We start from the raw sequence: 16,363 nt of genomic DNA on the forward strand, positions 1-16,363 counted from the left end.
ATTCCCAGTCCTTCTCACAAGCTTCATGCACGAGTCTCAGCAGCACCCAGAAAGAGAAAGAAACAGAAGCCCCCCTTTTGCCCCCTCCTCTTTCAATTACTACCTATTCCCTGAAAGGCGACCACTTTCCCCAGGTTTTAAACAGAGATTAGTTTTGCCTATTTTTGTACCCCGCTGGCCTTTTCAACAAGGACACCCTCAGCCTTATCTCTACTAGGCGTCTTGCAAGCTCTCTTTGGCTTCCAGGGGACTGCTCACATTTGTAGACTCATCCTGGGCTCCTCTCTCTCCATTTCACTTCTTCAGGGTCTGGCTTGTTCTTCCCATTCCACTCAGTGCTCAGGTGATCCAATGGCTTCCCTGCCATCTCTCTGCTCACCTGCAGGCCTGCTCTCCCTTCTAAGCTCCAGACACATTAGATGTCTGAGCAATAGCTATCTCTACTTCTCCACATGGGTCCGAGAGAGCGAGTAGAGAGGCAGAGAGAAACCCATCAGAGGCAAAGCCGCAGCGTGGAGACCTGCCCTCTGCAGCACAGGTGACCTCAGAGGTCGGGGGACAGCCTGTGTGGTGAGGCATCAACAGTGCCCCCTAGAATGGGCCTGTGGATTTGTTTTCATAATATAGTAATTCTTATTCTAGAAGCTTGTAATTTCTTTGAAGACAAGGGTCTTCTTTCTTCATACTTCATATAGGGCTTGTCACAATGAGTAGCACATTGCTCAGGTTATGTGGAAAGTGATTTGAAAGCTTTCTTTGCTCGTGGTATGTGAGATTCATCAGGCCAATCTGTAAAGAGGATGAGAACATAAAGAATTGAGTTGTTTTATGTTAGAATGGAGGGGTAAGAAGTAGATTTCTAAATTCCTCTTTATATTTACAAAGTCTCAATAACTTTTAAAAATACAGTTTGAGCTGTCATAATGGGAACTATAAACATCATCAAAATCACATTTGAAAGATTAAAGAAAATTCAATAGTTTTTCCAATGATATTTGGCTATTCACTTTCTAGACAGTAAGTAGGTCAAAAGGTGGGTTTAGAATTGCACCAGATAGCTCAGTGGGTAAACATTTGCTGATTTACGAGAAACAAAAACAGGAACAGTACTTTTAAAAAGTCTTTTAACATAAAGACATTTTCTGAGCCTCTTTTTCATTACAAATCTTCATTCATAAGAACTTTTGCATTACAGTGCATTCCCTAGATAAAGAGAAGGGGACACTCAGGTGAAAGACAAAATCAGAGATTTTTCCCCCACATTTCACTTATCCCACTAAGACTTTCTCTTTAAGTTTTTATGGAAGTACAGCTGCTTTATAGCATTGTGTTAGTTTCGGTTCTATAACAAAGTGAATCAGCTCTATGTACACATATATGTCCTCTTTTTTGGATTTCCTTCCCATCATACTAAGATTTTTAAAATTTATGTTTTTATTGAATGAAATTCAATAAATTAAATTCTATAGTGCTTTACAAGTTTCAAAATTTCCATATACATGATTTCATATAATCCCATAATAAGCCCCCCTTTTTTAAATCCCCCATCCCTATTGCCCCTTCGTCCCCTCCCCACTGGTAACCCTTAGTTTGTTCTCTGTATCTGTGAGTCTACTTCTTTTTGCTTTATTCACTAGTTTGTTGTATATTTTAGATTCCACATTAAGTGATAATACAGTATTTGTCGTTGTTGTCTGATTTATTTCACTTACCATAATACCTTCCAAGTCCATTCATGTGACTGCAAATGGAAAAATTTAAAGTCAGGAAGTTCCTGATTGGCTGGTTAAATTATCTTTCCCTCACCCTGCTAATTACCTGCTGTTATGCCCAGAACAGCCCAGCCCTGGATCATAGATGCCTTTTTGTTTGAAATTGGTGTGAGATGTCATTGTGTGCTACTCCTCTCTACACACTTTCATATGCTCTTTCTCTTGAAACTCTGGATTTTTTTTCCAGTTTTTTTTTCCTTTAATTTTAAATCTCAACTTCTAGTACAGAAGATTGAGTAAATCGCATTCCTCAGTCCAGGGCCCATTAAGACTCCCTCTCTTGTTTAACTCATTTGTTACTTATTTTAATCTACACATTCCATTCATTTTCTCCTCCTTGCAGTGATCAGTATTAATCATTTTAATGTATTTTTGTGTATCTTTTTACTTGAATGTATTCTTGTAAAATGTGTATTCTTGTTTGAGGAATTTTTATTTACATAAATAATATTATTTCTGGGGAAGCACTAATTTTAATACCTAGGCATGGAAAGCAGAGACATTACTTTGCCAACAAAGGTCTGTCTAGCTAAGGCTATGGTTTTTCCAGTGGTCATATATGGATGTGAGAGTTGGACTATGAAGAAAGCTGAGTGTTGAAGAATTGATGCTTTTGAACTGTGGTGTTGGAGAAGACTCTTGAGAGTCCCTTGGACTGCAAGGAGATCCAACCAGTCCATTCTAAAGGAGATCAGCCCTGGGTGTTCTTTGGAAGGAATGATGCTAAAGCTGAAACTCCAGTACTTTGGCCACCTCATGCAAAGATTTGACTCATTGGAAAAGACTCTGATGCTGCGAGGGCTTGGGGGCAGGAGGAGAAGGGGACGACAGAGGATGAGATGGCTGGATGGCATCACCGACTTGATGGACGTGAGTTTGAGTGAACTCCAGGAGTTGGTAATAGACAGGGAGGCCTGGCATGCTGCGGTTCATGGGGTCGCAAAGAGTCAGACACGACTGAGCGACTGAACTGAACTGACTGATGTTGATGTATGCAGGTCTGACCTCTTGCATTTAATCATGGAGCTTACTGTTATGCAATCATCACATTTCATCCATCACTTTCCCACAAACTGACCCCAGGTTACCTCCAGCTACCCACCACCACATATATGCTGCAGTGAAAATCCTCATACCATAGGGCTGCTTGAGTAGCCTCACAATATGGCAGCTAGCTTCCCTCAGAAGGAGTGATCCAAGAGAAAACCAAGCAGAAAACACATGCCTTTTATGACCTAGTCTTGGAAGTCACAAACCACCATTACAACACTATCCTATTGATTACACCAGTTGGTGCTATTCAGAGTAGGAGAAGACTAGAGATCTTCCTTGACTTACGATGTGGTTATGCCCCAATAAACCCGCTTTTAAATTGAAAATATTGTTAAATTGAAAATGTATTTAGTATACCTAACCTCCAAACACATTAGCCTAGCCTACTTTAAATGTACTCAGAACACTTACATTAGTCTATAGTTGGGCAAAATCAACTAACATAAAGCCTATTTCAAAATAAACTGTTGAATACCTCATGTAACTTATTGACTATTATACCAAAAGTGGAAAACTTCTGTATGGTTGTACAGGTACACAATGGTTGTAATAGTGCCTGTTGTTTACCTTTGTGATTACATGGCTAACTGAAGCTATGGCCTTGCCACCACTATCCATTACCATAGAGTATTGCACTGCATGTTCTGAGCCTGAGAAAAGATAAAATTTTACATTTGAAGTATAGTTTCTATTGCATACTTATCCCTTCAAAAGTTTTAAGTCAAACCATTGTTAAGTCAGGGACCATATATATATACAGCATGAGTACTGGGAGGTGGAGTCATTGGGGTTATATTGGAGGCTCGACACCACAAACATCAACTATTATACTTCTTTTTTATTTATTTATTTTTAATTGAAGGATAATTGCATTACAGAATTTTGTTGTTTTCTGTCAAACATCAGCATGAATCAGCCATAGGTACACACATGTCCCCTCCCTCCCGAACTTTCCTCCTCATCCCACCCTTCCAGATTGTCACAGAGGCCCTGTTTGAGTTCCCTGAGTCATACAGCAAATTCCCACTGGCTATCTATTTTACATATGGTAATGTAACTTTCCATGTTACTCTCTCCATACATCTCACCCTCTCCCTCTTCCCCTCCTCCCATGACCATGGGTCTGTTCTCTGTCTGTTTCTCCCTTGCTGCCCTGAAAATAAATTCATCAGTACCATCTTTCTAGATTCCATATATATGCGTCAGTATATGATATTTATATTTTTCTTTCTCACTTACTTCACTCTGTATAATAGGCTCTAGGATTGTCCACCTCATTAGACCTGACTCAAATGTGTTCCTTTTTATGGCTGGGTATATGTACCACAACTTCTTTATCCATTCATCTGTTGAAGGGCATCTAGGTTGCTTCCATATTCTAGCTATTGTAAAAAGTGCTGCAGTGAACATTGGGGTACATGTGTCTTTTTCAATTTTTATTTCCTCAGGGTATATACCTAGAAGTGGGATTGCTGGGTCATATAGTGGTTTTATTCCTAGTTTCTTAAGTAATCTCCATACCATCTTCCATAGTGGCTGTATCAATTTACGTTCCCACCAGCAATGCAAGAGGGTTCCCTTTTCTCCACACCCTTTCCAGCATTTGTTTGTAGACTGTAGACTTTTTGATGATGGCCATTCTGACTGGTATGAGGTGGTCTCTTGTAGTTTCGATTTGCATTTCTCTAATAATGAGCAATGTTGAGCATCTTTTCATGTGTCTGTTAGCCATCTGTATGTCTTCTTTGGAGAAATGACTGTTTAAGTCTTTTCCCCACTTTTTGATTGGGTAGTTTATTTTTCTGGTATTGAGTTGTATGAGCTGCTTGTTTATTTTGGAAAGTAATTCTTTGTCAGTTGTTTCCTTTGCTATTATTTTCTCCCATTCTGAGAGTTGTCTGTAGTTTCCTTTGCTGTACAAAAGCTTTTAAGTTTAATTAGGTCCCACTTGTTTATTTTTGTTATTTCCATTACTCTAGGAGGTGGGTCAAAGAGGCTCTTGCTTTGATTTATGTCATCGAGTGTTCTGCCTATGTTTTCCTCTAAAAGTTTTATAGTTTCTGGTTTTACATTTAGGTCTTTAATCCATTTTGAGTTTATGGAACAAGATAGAGAGCCCAGAGATAACCCCACGCACCAATGAGTACCTTATTTTTGACAAAGGAGGTAAGAATATACAATGGGGCAAAGACAGCCTCTTCCATAAGTGGTGCTAGGAAAACTGGACAGATACATGTGAAAAAATGAGATTAGAACACTTCCTAATGCCATGTATTTCTATTTTTCCCCAGACTTCTTGTTTCCCAGATAGATATTTGGTTTTTCTCTGTTCTTTTCCTGAGTTGATTATCTGTGTGATAATTCTGCCACCTAGAAGATGTACATTACCTTCCCACACATGCAAGAATCCCGAAGCTTCTTGTATGTATATCCACACTGAGTTCTATTATAAGAATTGTCAAATGGTTGTCAAATGCCACTCATAAAAAGGAAAATGACACTAGGTTTACCCCTGAAAAAGGAGCCCCTTGCATCCAGGATCCCAAATTTCAAATCAGCCGTGGTATTTTTGTTGTTGTTAACTTAAGCCAACCTCGACTCTTCTTTCTATTGTTGTAAGTAGTGAGCCCTGTCTTACCTGATTTCATTTTTTAAAATGTATTTGCAAAATAACGTGTGTATTAGTAAGATACCTGGCCGTTTTTAGAAGTCAAAGAGGTATAGATGGCAGAAGCATTCTCTTTGATGCTTTCATAGGTCAGAGAAAGCTACAACAAATGCAGTGGTCTCTGAAAGGATGTTTTATTGCAAATAGAAAATGATCATTATTAACAACTCTGACATTATACTGCATGAAACATTTACATGTTAAGTATTCTTTCTGCTTCTGCTAGTCTGTGACCCTTGAATTTTTCACACATGAAGACATGGATGCATATCAAATAAAAGATTAAAGATCATGGATAATAGTAATACATTGGGGAACCAAATGTTCATGTTTCATTAGGAAAAATAAAAAGAAAGAGAGAAACTTACCACTGCCATTTTTTATTTATTGATGCAAAAATGCTGTTCAGTACAAATGTAGCCATTACCATCCTAAGTGAGATACAGATGAGTATTGAGAGTCTGAGGGGAAAGCAAAGGCCTTGAGAGTTTCTCCCATCACATAGACCAGTGAAATAAATTATTGAACCATACCTGAGCCCAAAAGCAAACTACTTCGATTTAATTCTCCGCCCTTCATTCTTATGCTAAGATAAGCATATGATGGACCATTAACAGCCTCCTATGGGAAACCTGCCTCTGGTGGAGATTATTTGTGATAACTCTGCTACCTAGAAGATGTACATTACCTTCCTGCAATTGCAGAAATCCTGAGTGGGTGCTCAGGATCCCTGTGTCTGACCTAAGAGATGCAAGTCAAGGCACCACCAATTTATCCCCTTCCCTGATGTCACCAAAACCGGTATACTTCAGGCAAGACTAATAGACTTGTGTGTGTGCCTTGCTTGATCTCTCTGGAGATTTATAGTTAAGAATAGAAATTAGGAGGAATCAAAGATAGATAGTAACTAATTGAACATCCATCATAAGCAAAGCTTCTGATTTCACTGTTGAAGGTAAGACTTGTAGTAAAGAATACACAAGTCAATCAATGAAAGTGCCTAAAAATTGTAAAAGGCCATAAATAATATAAAGCATGTACCTAGGGCCAGAAATAGATTCAGGGTTGCTGCTTTGGACCTGGCATTTCCAGACAGCATGTACTATACCCGAGTACCCTGAATTTTCTATGGTAAATGTGTCTCTTCTACTGTATAGCAAGGAGTCTGGGCAAGGAAAAAGTTTGGTCCTGAGATGATATGGGGTGAATATGTGCATATTTTCTCCATTGACTATGCTACTATTTCATTCACCACTTCAGGGTCTTCCTTCATCAGATTACACCAGGGACACATAACAGATATTGACCAGGTAAACCTACAGAAGGACCATATAAGACCAAAAAAGGTCCTCCCTTCTCCAAAGAACTTTAAATATTTCCAGGTATGCTCTCAGAATAGGTGCTCATCAGATCAGAGCAGCTGTCATTTGTTTGCATTTCCTGGAGCAGAGAACTGAGAGATTAAATGACATGGGTAAAGACGCTTACTCCTTGGAAGAAAAGTTATGACCAACCTAGAGAGCATATTCAAAAGCAGAGACATTACTTTGCCAACAAAGGTCCATCTAGTCAAGGCTATGGTTTTTCCAGTGGTCATGTATGGATGTGAGAGTTGGACTGTGAAGAAAGCTGAGTGTTGAAGAATTGATGCTTTTGAACTGTGGTGTTGGAGAAGACTTTTGAGAGTCCCTTGGACTGCAAGGAGATCCAACCAGTCCATTCTGAAGGAGATCAGCCCTGAGATTTCTTTGGAAGGAATGATGCTAAAGCTGAAATTCCAGTACTTTGGCCACCTCATGCCAAGAGTTGACTCATTGGAAAAGATTCTGATGCTGGGAGGGCTTAGGGGCAGGAGGAGAAGGGGACGACAGAGGATGAGATGGGTGGATGGCATCGCTGACTCGATGGACATGAGTCTGAGTGAACTCCGGGAGTTGGTGATGGACAGGGTGGCCTGGCGTGCTGCGATTCATGGGGTCACAAAGAGTCGGACACGACTGAGCGACTGAACTGAACTGAAACTGAACTGAAGGTCTAAACAGGGCTTCTCTGTGACTCAGATGGTAAGTGCTCTGCCTGCAATTCAGGAGACATGGGTTTGATCCCTGGGTCAGGGAAGATCCCCTGGAGAAGGAAATGGCAACCACACAAGTATTCTTGCCTGGAAAATCCCATGGAGAGAGGAGCCTGGTGGGATACAGTCCATGGTGTCACAAGAGTTGGACATAACTTAGTGACTAAACCCTCACCACCAGTATTCCCTAGGTGGAAATAACAAATTTTGTTCAGCCATTCTGTTCAGCCATTCATCGACTGACATACATTTGGGTTTTTGACATCTGTTATTTTTATGAATAAGGCTGCTATAAACACTTGCCCACAAGTTTCGGTGTGGACATATGTTTTCATTTCTCTTAGATCCATATGTGGAAGTGAAATTGCTGGATCATAAAGTAACTCTTTTACTTTGGGGGGAACTACCAGGCTGTTTTTCATTTCTGTCACCATGTATGATGGTTCAATATCCTCACTAACACTTGTTTCTATCTGATATTTTTATTATAGTCATCCTGGTTGGTGTGGAGTAGCATCTCCTTGGGGTTTTCATTTGCCTTGTCCTGATGGCTAATGATGTAAGGAGTATTTTCACGTGCTCTTTGGCCATTTGCTTATCTTCTTTGGAGAAATGTCTACTCAGATCCTTTGCCCCTTTTTTATTGGTTTGTCTTTTTGATATTAAGTTTAAGAACTCTTTACATAATCTGTACAGAAGTTCCTTGTTAGATATACGATTTTCAGATATTTTCTCCTATTATGTGCTCTGTCTTTTCACTTTGTTCCTAGTATCTTTTATAGCCCAGAACTTTTAATTTTGAAGAAGCCCAATTTATCTTTTTGTTTTTGTTGCTTACGCTTTTGGTGATGTATCTGAGAATCTGTTGCTAAATCCAAGGTCACAAAAACTAACCCTGTGTTTTCTTCCAAGAGTTTTATGATTTTGACTTTTATATTTAGGTCTTTGATCAATTTAGGGTTAATTTTTTAATATAGTGTGAAGTAAGAGTTCACCTTCATTCTTTTATATGTGACTATCCTGTTGTTTCAGCAGCATTTATTGAAAACACTATTCTTTCCCATTTGAACGGTTTTCACATCTATGCTAAAAATTAATTGCCATAGATACATGTGTTTATTTAGACTTTCAGTTTTATTTTGTAAACATACATGCCTATACTTAGTGCCGGAATCTGACTGCCAATGCAGAAGATGTGAGTTGATCCATAAGTTGGGAAGTTCCCCTCGAGAAGGAAATGGCAACCCACTCACTCGAATATTCTTGCCTGGGAAATTCCATGGACAGAGGAGACTGGTGGGCTACAGTCCTTGGTGTCATAAAAATATCACAGTATCACAGTCTTGATTACTCTTGCTTTGTAGTAGGTTTTGAAATTACCAAGTGTATGTCCTCCAATTTGTTGTGCTTTTCCAAGATCATATTGGCTATTCGGGATGCCTTGTGCTTCCATACAGATTTTAGTATCAGCTTGTCAACTTCTTGTGAAGAACCAGCTGGTATTATGATATAGATTGAATTGATCAATTTGAGAGTATTGCCATATTAACAATATTATGTCTTCTGAACCATAAACAAGGGATGTCTAAATCCCATTTATTTAGATGACCTTTAATTTCTTTCAGCAGTGTTTTATAGTCTTTAGTGCCTCTGTTAGGTACCTCTTTTGTTAAATTTTATAATGAATACTTTTTTAAAATATATATTTCTCATGCATACTTGTTCTCAAGTATGGATATACTTACACTAAAAAATTATACCTTTGTTTATCTGAAATTCAAATTTAATTGATCATTCTGTGTTTTACTTGGCAATCCTACTTTAAAAGTGACCAAACATAGAATGAAGCATACACGCTGTGAAGGGCATCTGAGTATTCAGAGACTGGAAGAGAAAGTTAATTAGGTCTATATAAAAGCAAATATTTAGCTCCTAGGAGGATATAACAATTAATTAGCATAATCTATTTTATCTCGAGATGTTATTCTACTTTAAACTTCACTCTGAAATATGTGCTTTGAAGAAGAAAGTAAACATTTTGAAAATAATTTCCATTAATCTGAACTTAAAAAAATATTTCAGTATCAGGCTTCAAGGCAGTAAACCCTGAACCATGTCTATTAATCTCAGCAAAGTCACCTGTATTTTCCCATAGACAGAAACTTTTCATGCCCATGAAGACTATGTGATACAGATGTGATGTGGTGATATAGTTACACCCTTGAGCTCTTACTAGAATTGTTTCATGTTGGAGAAATTATTTTTTCATCCTGATATTTAATAAGAAATAACTCTTTCTGTCAGAGTTCTGATCTAAACTTTAATCCCCTCCCCTTGTGTGTGGAGTGGACCTGGGACTTGCTTCTAGTGAGTAGACTATGGCAAAGGTGACCACATGGACCGCAGCCTTGTCTAACTCAATGAAGCTATGAGCCATGCCGTGTAGGGCCACCAAGACAGACGGGTCATGGTGGAGAGTTCTTACAAAACGTGGTCCACTGGAGAAGGAAATCACAAACCACTTCAGTAGTCTTGCCTTGAGAACCTCATGAACAGTATGAAAAGGCAAAAAGTTACAACACTGAAAATGAACTCCCCAGGTCAGTAGGTGCCCAATATGCTACTGGAGATCAGTGGAGAAATAACTCCAAAAAGAATGAAGGGATGGAGCCAAAGCAAAAACAACACCCAGTTGTGGAGGTGACTGGTGATAGAAGCAAAGTCTGATGTTGTAAAGAGCAGTATTGCATAGGAACCTGGAATGTTAGGTCCATGAATCAAGGCAAATTGGAAGTGGTCAAACAGGAGATGGCAAGAGTGAACATCGATATTTTAGGAATCAGCAAACTAAAATGGACTGGGATGGGTGAATTTAACTCAGATGACCATTATATCTACTAGTGTGGGCAGGAATCCCTTAGAAGAAATGGAGTAGCCATCATAGTCAACAAGAGTCCGAAATGCAATACTTGGATGCAATCTCAAAAATGACAGAATGATCTCTATTCGTTTCCAAGGCAAACCATTCAATATCACGGTAATCCAAGTCTATGCCCTGACCAGTAATGCTGCAGAAACTAAAGTTGAATGGTTCTATGAAGACCTACAAGATCTTCTAGAACTAACACCCAAAAAAGATGTGGTTTTCATTATAGGGGACTGTAATGCAAAAGTAGGAAGTCAAGAAATACCTGGAGTTACAGGCAAATTTGGCCTTGAAGTACAAAATGAAGCAGGGCAAAGTCTAATAGAGTTTTGCCAAGAAAACACACTGGTCATAGCAAACACCCTCTTCCAACAACACAAGAGAAGACTCTGCACAAGGACATCACCAGATTGTCAATAGTGAAATCAGACTGATTATATTCTTTGCAGCCAAAGATGGAGAAGCTCTATACAGTCAGCAAAAACAAGATCGGGAGCTGACTGTGGCTCAGATCATGAACTCCTTATTGCCAAATTCAGACTTAAATTGAAGAAAGTAGGGAAAACCACTAGACCATTCAGGTACGACCTGAATCAAATCCCTTATAATTATACAGTGAAAGTGAGAAATAGATTACAGGGATTAGATCTGATAGACAGAGTGCCTGAAGAACTATGGGTGGAGGTTCATGACATTGTACAGGAGGCAGGAATCAAGACCATCCCCACCCCCCCACCCCAGAAAAAATGCAAAAAGGCAAATGGTTGTCTGAGGAGGCCTTAAAAATAGTTGTGAAAAGAAGAGAAGTGAAAGGCAAAGGAGAAAAGGAAAGATACACCCATTTGAATGCAGAGTTCCAAAGAATAGCAGGGAGAGATAAGAAAGCCTTCCTAGGTGATCAGTACAAAGAAATAGAGGAAAACAATAGAATGGGAAAGTCTAGAGATCACTTCAAGAAAATTAGAGATACCAAGGGAACATTTCATGAAAGATGGGCACAATAAAGGACAGAAATGGTATGGACCTAACAGAAGCAGAAGATATTAAGAGGTGGCAAGAATACACAGAAGAATGTACAAAAAAGATCTTCATGACCCAAATAATCACGATCGTGTGATCCCTCACCTAGAGCCAGACATCCTGGAATGCGAAGTCAAGTGGGCTTTAGGAAGCATCACTACAAAGCTAGTGAAGGTGATGGGATTCCAGTTGAGCTATTTCAGATCTTAAAAGATGATGCTGTGGAAGTGCTGCACTTAATATGTCCGCAAATTTGCAAAGCTCAGCAGTGGCCACGGGAATGGAAAAGTTCAGTTTTCATTCCAATCCCAAAGGAAGGCAATGGCAAAGAATGCTCAAACTACCGCACAATTGCACTCATCTCACACGCTAGTAAAGTAATGCTCAAAATTCTCCAAGCCAGGCTTCAACAGTATGTGAACCGTGAACTTCCAGATGTTCAAGCTGGATTTAGAAAAGGCAGAGGAAACAGATACCAAATTGCCAACATCTGTTGGATCATCAAAAAAGCAAGAGAGTTCCAGAAACATCTACTTCTGCTTTATTGACTATGCCAAAGCCTTTGACTGTGTGGATCACAACAAACTGTGGAAAATTTTTCAAGAGATGGGAATACCAGACCACCTGACCTGCCTCTTGAGAAACCTGTATGCAGGTCAGGAAGCAACAGTTAGAACTGGACATGGAACAACAGACTGGTTCCAAATCAGGAAAGCAGTACATCAAGGCTGTATATTGTCACCCTGCTTATTTAACTTCTTGTAGAGTACATCATGAGAAATGCTGGGTTGGATGAAGCACAAGCTAGAATCAAGGTTGCTGGGAAAAATATAAATAACCTCAGATATGCAAATGACACCACCCTTATGGCAGAAAGCAAAGAACTAAAGAGCCTCTTGATGAAAGTGAAAGGAGAGTGAAAAAGTTGGCTTAAAGCTCAACATTCAAAAAACGAAGATCATGGCATCTGGCCCCATCATTTCCTGGCAAGTAGACGGGGAAACAGTGGAAACAGTGACAGACTATTTTGGGGGGCTCCAAAATCACTGCAGATGGTGATGGCAGCCATGAGATTAAAAGACGCTTGCTCCTTGGAATAAAAGTTATGACCAACCTAGACAGCATATTAAAAAGCAGAGACATTACTTTGCCAACAAAGGTCCGTCTAGTCAAGGCTATGGTTTTTCCAGTGGTCATGCATGAATGTGAGAGTTGGACTGTGAAGAAAGCTGAGCGCTGAAGAATTGATGCTTTTGAACTGTGGTGTTGGAGAAGACTCTTGAGAGTCCCTTGGACTGCAAGGAGATCCAACCTAAAGGAAAGTCCATCCTAAAGGAAATCAGTCCTGAGTGTTCATTGGAAGGACTGATGCTGAAGCTGAAACTCTAATACTTTGGTGACCTGATGCAAAGAACTGACTCATTTGAAAAGATCCTGATGCTGGGAAAGATTGAAGGTGGGAGGAGAAGGGGACAGCAGAGGATGAGATGGTTGGATGGCATCACCGACTCAATGGACATGAGTTTGGGTGGACTCCAGGAGTTGGTGATGGGCAGGGAAGCCTGGCATGCTGCCGTCCATGGGTTGCAAAGAGTCAGACACAACTGAGCGACTGAACTGAACTGAACTGATCCTGGGTAACACTGACTTAATCAAGTGAAAGTCCTTAAGAGAGAGACTGAGCCCTCCTTGAGGCCAGAGACTCTTCTCTGTTCATTTTAAAGAAGCAAGTCATCATGAGTCCTGTAGATGCAAGGCAATGAATTCTGCTATCAACCTGAATGAATTCTGAAGCAGGTTTTTCTCAATTCAAACCTCCATTTGAAAATACAGCGCTGGGACTTCCTTGACAGTCCAATGGCTGACTTTGCCTTTCAATGCTGGGGAGATTTGGTTTTGATCCCTGGTTGAGAAGCTAAGATCCTACATATCTTGAGCCCCGAAAAACAAAACATTAAAAAAAGAAAAGAAGCAAAAGCAATAGTGTAGCAATTCAATAAAGACTTTTTAAAAATAAATGAAAATACAGCCCAGATGACACCTTGATTACAGCCTTGTATGACCTGAGCAGAGGACCAGCTGAGCTATAGTGAGACTACTAACACACAGAAATTGTGAGATAATAAATGCGTGTTGTTTTAAGCCATTAAATTTGAGATAATTTGTTATGTAGCAATAGAAAATTAATACTTTGTTACCCAGCAATATAGCAACAATACAGCCTCATTACTAGGTATTCAGTTCCTTTGCATCCATAGGCTGAGCCTTTGAAAGTTCTACCACCTTCTAATGCATAAATCCAATGACTGCCTCATATTAGTACTGGAAGTCCTGGGTCCCAGGCAATCCCTCAGTCCAAAGCAAGCCAGGGTGGTCAGACACCCTAACACACGGTGGGTCACCATCACATGAGCTGTGCACCCATGTCTTTCTTCTCAAGAGAAGATACAGCTCTTTCACTGAGGATCATGGCCCACCTCCTTTTAACTTCTATCTTCAACTCCATGAGCTTAATTCCGTTTATTGAGCCAGAAAGCTGTTATTCCCTCCAACCCCCCCAGGAACATAAAGTGGTGGGGGTATGCAGAGATGGGAAGTAGACAGAGCTATATGCAAAGAGTTCAGGCATTTTGAAATATAAAAATTCCTAGTTGGGAGTGGAAGAAAGACCTTTTTCTAGCAAGTTAAAAGCAGCCAAACAAGCTGCAACATACTGGGTAATTCTTTTTGTCTTTTCGTTCTTCATAACTCATCCTGTTCAAGTAGAATAAGAATTCGGGTAAGCGGGCCAGTATGAACGGCACGAGGCTCTCGCTGCTACTCATGGTTGGCAGGCTGAGACCAAACATCTTCCCCGTTCTGATTCTTACTGAGCCTGGCTTCAAACTAGTTTGAAGCCCTAGTTGAGCAAAGCCAGTAGGACTTACCAGAACCACTCCAGCCATGCAGAGGTACCCAGAGTATCTCTCCAGGCCCTGGTCCTCCCTGCTTTCCATTCCTGCCTCGTCCTGACTATATTGCCTCTTTTTAAGAATATCTTTATTTATTTGGCTGTGCTCGGTCTTAGTTGAGGCATGCAAACTCTTACTTGCAGCATGTGGGCTCTAGTTTCCTGACCAAGAATTGAACCTGGGCCCCCTGAACTGGGAGTGAGGAATCTTAGCCAGTGAACCACCAAGGAAGTCCCCTGACGGTATTGCTTGTTAATGGTTTTAGTGTCTTACTTTCCAGTCCTTTCCCACTGGTGCTTAGGATTGGTCCTTGCTAATTCCTGTGCTGTCCAACAGCCAATCCCAATCTCATACCCAACCCTGGCTGCTAGAACTCCAGCCTGGACTCTGAGCCCTAAACCCAGCATTTATCTAAGATGGAATTAAGATACATCAGACAGCATAATGCTGACCTCACAGGCAATTAGGAATGCTTAAAGTTCCAACCTAGATCTGGCCTCATGCTTTATCTCAGTTCCAGTGTCTGTTCAGCTAAACTAGGGGTTCCGTGGGCTGCCCATGTGGCTCCGACGCCCTCTCCCATCTCACATTAAACCAAAGGCTCTGACAGCTCTTAGGGGTACCCAGGGTTATTCTATAAGGCTAATAAATAAGAATTTATGCTGCACAAAACCCAATTAGATTTGTAAAGAGATGACTTCAAATGGAAAAACAGAAAACTGACAAAGGTCTGAGGAGGGAGGGTATAAAAAGATGAGAAGCTTCTTCAGACTAGACGACATTAAGTAAAATTACTTATCTAAATAAAAATCTGAGTGCACTTCTTCCCTAATCCCCATCCCATATAAATCTACACAGAAATTGTTTTGTTCACTCTCAAATGCAGAGCCATCAATTTTAGATATAAGACATGCTCAGGTTTCTGCAGAAAATGTAACTTTTTGTTATCCTTACAAAAGTTGTTTCAAAGATGAAAATCTGATGGTCTGTAGATGAATGTTCTCTCAGCCTCCCTTTAAACTAACCCTGTAAAACAGTCATCTGCATCAGTAGCCCATCATCACAATAATGCTGCTTGATGGCTTCAAAATCCAGGAGCTTTAAACAGCTATAACTTACTCTGGCTGGTGCATCTGTGAGTTGGCTGGGTGTGGGCTGATCTAGGTTGAGCATGTTTCCACATCTGCTCCATGGATCTGTCCTCCTCCTCCTCCACTGAGCTAGCCATTTTCCTCTCAGGACAATGAGAAGGCAGAAGCACAAGAGGAAGGCATCACAAAACGCAAATGACTACTAAGGCCCAAGCTGGAACTGGCACATGGTCACTCTGCCCACATTCCATTGGCCACAGCAAGCTACATGCTCAAAAACAAAACCCATGCTTCTAGTGGGAGGACCTGCAGAGTCACAAGGCAAGGCTTCACAAATCTGAGCCAATTAGTCAGTGTACCAGAACATCTAATAGGGTGCTAGTTCCTATCTTTACGGTATCTCTAACCAAGCCAACTTGATCTAGTTTTCCCTTCAGTGCCCCAATAGCACTCTGAACTAATCTGAACTTCTTTCTTTGACTGACAAAGCTCATTTTTCCAGCGATGGTGATGAACCATCCATTGACTTTCCTCCTCAGATGATGGCTTTCCTCCACAGTAAGCTTTCTGGAACTCACAGTCACTTCCACCTCTTAAATGTATCAGCTGGGTGAATGTGAAGGTGGGTACCACTCATGGAAGACTCATCTGGCTGGCCGTGAATAAAATAAAAGCCTTCAACTTTTCTTGGGGGAAATTTCCCTGATTTAAATACTTTTGAATATGTTGTTCTGTCATTTTAAAGAATAAGGTTCTGTTGAGTGTTGGATGTATTTTTCCTGCAACAGGATACATATTTCTTTCCTTT

At 40.3% G+C, this 16,363-nt stretch overlaps 1 protein-coding gene and 1 long non-coding RNA gene across 3 annotated transcripts in view; one reads left to right on the forward strand and one right to left on the reverse strand.

Moving 5' to 3' along the window:
* The window catches only part of PLD1 (phospholipase D1), a 274,854-nt gene that overhangs the window by 225,588 nt on the left and 32,903 nt on the right, over window positions 1–16,363 (forward strand). The window lies entirely within an intron of this gene.
* The window catches only part of LOC113892448, a 105,988-nt gene continuing 90,066 nt past the window's right edge, over window positions 442–16,363 (reverse strand). The window contains exon 4 of the long non-coding RNA XR_003511058.1: window positions 442–789. This is a non-coding gene — a long non-coding RNA (uncharacterized LOC113892448). The remainder of the gene's footprint in view (window positions 790–16,363) is intronic.

This window comes from Bos indicus x Bos taurus, chromosome 1 (genome assembly GCF_003369695.1).
Source record: "Bos indicus x Bos taurus breed Angus x Brahman F1 hybrid chromosome 1, Bos_hybrid_MaternalHap_v2.0, whole genome shotgun sequence".
NCBI lineage: Eukaryota > Metazoa > Chordata > Mammalia > Artiodactyla > Bovidae > Bos > Bos indicus x Bos taurus.